Raw genomic sequence first — 5,325 nt, forward strand, 5'->3', positions numbered from 1 at the left:
AAACCTATTCATACTTTGAGGAAGTATGCTCAAAATACATACTTCCTTCATTCTGAGTCACTATAGCTTTGGTTCTCTCTTTCTTCCCCTTCTCAGCTAAGCTTCTGAAAGAGTAGTCTGTAGTCTCGTACACCAACATTAATGGGATAAAAAATATTATAAACTGAATCCAGCAGAAGAGTAATAAATATAATAGTATAAATGACAAAGTGAAGTTTATTGCAGGAATTCGAAGACTGTCAACCTTAACAAATCTATCAATGCAACTTGTCTCAGGAATAGAGATTAAAGGAGAAAAATCATATGGCCATTAGATAGATGCCCAAAAGGCATTTGAAAAAATATAGTATACATTAAAAAAAAAATCCCCAGAGTAAACTTGGAATAGAGTGATAATTCCAAAGAGGGATAAAGTACAAGTCTAAACCAGGAACTACTGTCATGCTTAAAGATAAAACGTTATCCTGTAACTATGCAAAGACGTCCTTGATTCAAGCTGTCATGAAAGATTGTATGGAAATAAGTTCTAGTCAATGCCATAGTAAAAAAAAAAAGAGGGCTTCCCTGTGTGGTGCAGTGGTTGAGAGTCCGCCTGCCAATGCAGGCGACACGGGTTCATGCCCCTGTCCGGGAGGATCCCACGTGCCTCAGAGAGGCTGGGCCCGTGAGCCATGGCCGCTGGTCCTGTGCGTCTGGAGCCTGTGCTCGGCAATGGGAGGGGCCGCGGCGGTGAGAGGCCCACGCACCGCAAAAAAAAAAAAAAAAAGAAAAAGTGATATAATTATTGGAAAGGGAGAGTCAAAAACCTGATTAACTTCCCAGAAAATCCAAGGATCAAGTGAAAATTATTATAATTAATAAGTTGATTAAGCTAGTTACAAAAGAAATATAGAAAAATATATTAGATTTTCTACATAATGGTAACAACCAGTTAGAAAATTTAATGGGAGAAAGGGTTGCATTCACAATAGCAACCAAAATATAAAATATCAGGGAAAAAATCTTAACAGGAAGAGTGCAGGACCTTATAAAGAAAAGCTCTCACATTTTACTGAACAATTCAAACGAATAGAGGGCCATACTCAGTTTTAAGATAAGAAGACTTGATATTGTAAAAAGTCAATCTTCCCCAAATTCATCATGAATTTCTCATAAGTGCAATCAAAATCTCAATTGAGTTTTTGAGTTGAAGTTGATAAAATAAATCTGACATTAATCTGGATGAATAAATGTGAAGAAATACATAAGAAATTTTTTGGGAAAAAAAGACTGAATTAGAGCATCCCCTGATGCTTGTCATATCAAATACAAACAAATATATTTTAAACCTATAGTAATTGCAGCAGTAAAGTATTGGTGTCAGAGTCAACAGATGGATCAAAGGAACAGAACAGAAAATCCAACTGGCATTTCGAGAGAGTGGGGGCAAGAATATGCTGTTCAAGAAATCGTGCTGGCATATATACAATGGAATATTACTCAGCCATAAAGAGAAACGAAATTGAGTTATTTGCAGTGAGATGGATGGACCTAGAGACTGTCATACAGAGTGAAGTAAGTCAGAAAGAGAAAAACAAATACCGTATGCTAACACATATATATGGAATCTAAAAAAAAAAAAAAGGTTCTGAAGAACCTAGGGGCAGGACAGGAATAAAGATGCAGACGTAGAGAATGGACTTGAGGACACAGGGAGGGCGAACGGTAAGCTGGGACAAAGTGAGAGAGTGGCATGGACATATATACACTACCAAATGTAAAATAGATAGCGAGGGGGGAGCAGCTGCATAGCACAGGGAGATCAGCTCGGTGCTTTGTGTCCCCCTAGAGGGGTGGGATAGGGAGACGCAAGAGGGAGAAGATATGGGGATATATGTATACGTATAGCTGATTCACTTTGTTATAAAGCAGAAATTAACACACCATTGTAAAGCAATTATACTCCAACAAAGATGTTAAAAATAAATAAATAAATACTATTAGAAACTGAAAAAAAAAAGAAATCGTGCTGGGGTTTTATGAAGACTATTTTCTTCTGATTTGATTTGATTTACTGAAACAATGAAATTTTCCATATGTCAAAGACACTATATTGCCAAAATATTTACAGATAAAATGCTATGATATACGGGATTTGCTTCAAAATAATGGGAGGGAAGTGGGAGGGATATAGATGAAACAAAATTTGCTATATTTTGAAGCTGGGTGATGGATATGCCGAGGCTAATTGCACTATTCTCCCTTCTTTTATATATGTTTGAAAATTCCCCCAAATAAAAAGTTTTCAACCTCATACGAATTAAAAATCCAAACTAGGAAAATATTTGTGATATGACACACAAAGATAAATGTCCTTAATACATATGTTTCTCTTAGAAAGCAGTATAAATTTTGACCATTCAAATAGGAAGACAGAGATGCTGTTGAATGAGAAAAAGATCAGATTGAAAATAGTGTGCAAGCTAGGATGCCATTTCACAAAATATATATCAGGAAAAATATCTGAAAGAATATATGCCAAAATGTTAACTGTGATTTTTCTGAGTGAAAAGACTGAAGATGGTTTTGCTTTCTTTTTCAACATTTTTCTGTATTTTTCAGATTCTTTTATTATGAGAAGCAAATATTACTTTTATAATTAGAAAAAATAAAATTATTTCTATTTTTTTAAAAAGGAAGGAAGGAAAGAAGGAAGGGAGGGAGGGAGGGAGGGAAGGAAGGAAGGAAGGAAGGAAGAAAGGAGACCCGTGTCTTGTGCTTTCTTCCAGAGCTCCTCTATATCTATACAAAATATATGTGTTTACTTTTTTAAATGGAAATGGTAGGTAGCATGCTGTACACACTGTTCTATCCTTGCCTTTTCCACTTGACAGTAGATCTTGGTTTATACCAATTTAGTCTCCCACCAATAATGCATGAATGCCCCCCATCCTTGCCAATACGCTATTCTATTTTTGATCTTTGTTGAGTTTTGATGGATGAAAATTGACATCTCATTGCAATCTTCACTTGCAGTTCCCTCATTATAAGTAAGGTTGAGCATCTTTTTATCTGTGCAAGAGCAATGAATTTATCTCTGAAGTTTATTCACATCCTTTGCCCATTTTTCAATTGGATTTTTCATTTTTTATATTGATTTGTAGTGATTCTTTCTATAGAAAAAAGTAGGCATTTGTCTGCCACATATGTCTGCAAGTATCTTTCAGCAATTTATCATTTGTTATTTGATCTTGTCTATATGTGCTTTTTTCCAATGCATATGTATATATAAATATATTTTTTATTGAGTAAGGGGAAGGGGAAGAGTGGGGTATTTTGTTTGTTTGTTTTTAATATTTATTTATTTATTTGGTTGCGTCGGGTTTTAGTTGCAGCAGGCAGGCTCCTTAGTTGTGGCGGAGGGCTCCTTAGTTGTGGCTCATGGGCTCCTTAGTTGCAGATCACTGGCTCCTTAGTTGTGGCATGTGAACTCTTAGTTGTGGCATGCATGTGGGATCTAGCTCTCTGACCAGGTATCAAACCTGGGCCCCCTGCATCAGGAGCATGAAGTCTTAACCACTGCACCACCAGGGAAGTCCCCAGATGTATATTTTTAAATAGTTGATTTAGCCAGTCTTTTGCTGAATTGCTTCATGAACACACAGTTCTCCCCTATTCCAAGATCATATATATATATATTTAGAAATATATATATTTTAATGCTCCATATTTTCTTCTAGTACTTTTATGGCTTCAGTTTTAACTTTTATATATTTGTTCCATTATTTTGAAGTAAAGAAGTAGGAGTCAACTTTTCCCCCAGATGTCTCCAGCTGTGCCCAGACCTATTTATTTTAGTGCCCATATAAATTTGTATCTATTTCTGAGCTCTTTATTCTGTTGTATTGATCTGACCAAATGTTCTCCAGGGCCTCTCTATTTTAATTATGTTTCCGCATAGGGTAGAGCTGCTCTCTTCTCACGACTCCTCTTTATAAGAATTTCCTGGCTATTCATGCATGTTTATTTTTCCATACGAACTTGAGAATAAGCTTGTCTGGTTTCAAGAAAAAAAATTATCTAGGTATTATCTAGATATTTAAGTGTAAAGCATAATTTAGGAAGAATTAACAACATTATACTTAGGATCAACATTTTCCAACCCAAGAAGTTTTTCATCTCCATTTGATGAGTTCATCTGTTACGTTCCTCAACAATGTTTCAGAATTCTTCATAATGGACCTTACCCTTTATTGCTATTACAATTGGTTTTCCCCTCCATTGTATATATATATATATATTTTTTTTCGGTACGTGGGCCTCTCACTGTTGTGGCCTCTCCCGTTGCGGAGCACAGGCTCCGGACGCGCAGGCTCAGCGGCCATGGCTCACAGGCCCAGCTGCTCCGCGGCATATGGGATCCTTCCGGACCGGGGCACGAACCCGCGTCCCCTGCAACGGCAGGCGGACTCTCAACCACTGCGCCACCAGGGAAGCCTCGTCCATTGTATTTTTAAACTTCTGTTCATTTTATATAGGAATGCTATTAATTTGCCATATTACTTTTGCATCATCAATCCTACAGAATTCTTATTATTTGCAATTTTTCCCATTGATTCTCTTGGGTTTTCAAGTTATGCGATCGCATCATTTTACATTAATGATACAATTTTACTTCCTGTTTCCTAATTTGGTGCTTCATGTCTGCCTCTTACTTAACTGCTTTAGTTAATGCTTCATCTAACTCCTCCTTACCCTGATGGGAATCCTTCTTTGGTTTATCAGTAAGCTATATGATGAATCTGGTTTGAAATACATAGAAATAGAAAAATAACCAAAACACAAAACAGAAGAGGAAATAAAAATGGCTCATGAGTATATGAAAATATGCTCACCCTCATCTATACTTCTTATATAACAGATGAGGGTTCACTTATATTACACTGCCCATGCCTTGCCTCTCCTGTTGTATCACCATCTTTGGTTAATTAGTGTTTATAGTATTGTGACAATGTAAACATGGCCATTGCAGAATCAATTAGGGTACAAGGTTTAAGTTTTGTGTGTGTAGGTTTTTGCTTTACCAGGACTTTCTAATTGTCTCTATTTTATTTTTGCCACGATCTCCTTCAAACAATCCTCCATGCTTTATTCAGAAGCTCTGGCACCTCAGGTAATTTACCTTTGGGAAACCCCCTGTCATGAGCCCTTTCTCCTTTGGGCTCCCAGCTAGATGGCAGCTCCCTGGGCTCAGCTATCATCCTGGGACATCTCCCAGCTGCTCTCCAGATGGGAACCACTGCGTCTGGAATTTCCTGTTCACCTTTCTTGGCTTCCGCCTTTATT

The sequence above is a fragment of the Phocoena sinus genome, chromosome 9, assembly GCF_008692025.1.
Source record: "Phocoena sinus isolate mPhoSin1 chromosome 9, mPhoSin1.pri, whole genome shotgun sequence".
In the NCBI taxonomy this organism is placed as follows: Eukaryota; Metazoa; Chordata; class Mammalia; order Artiodactyla; family Phocoenidae; genus Phocoena; species Phocoena sinus.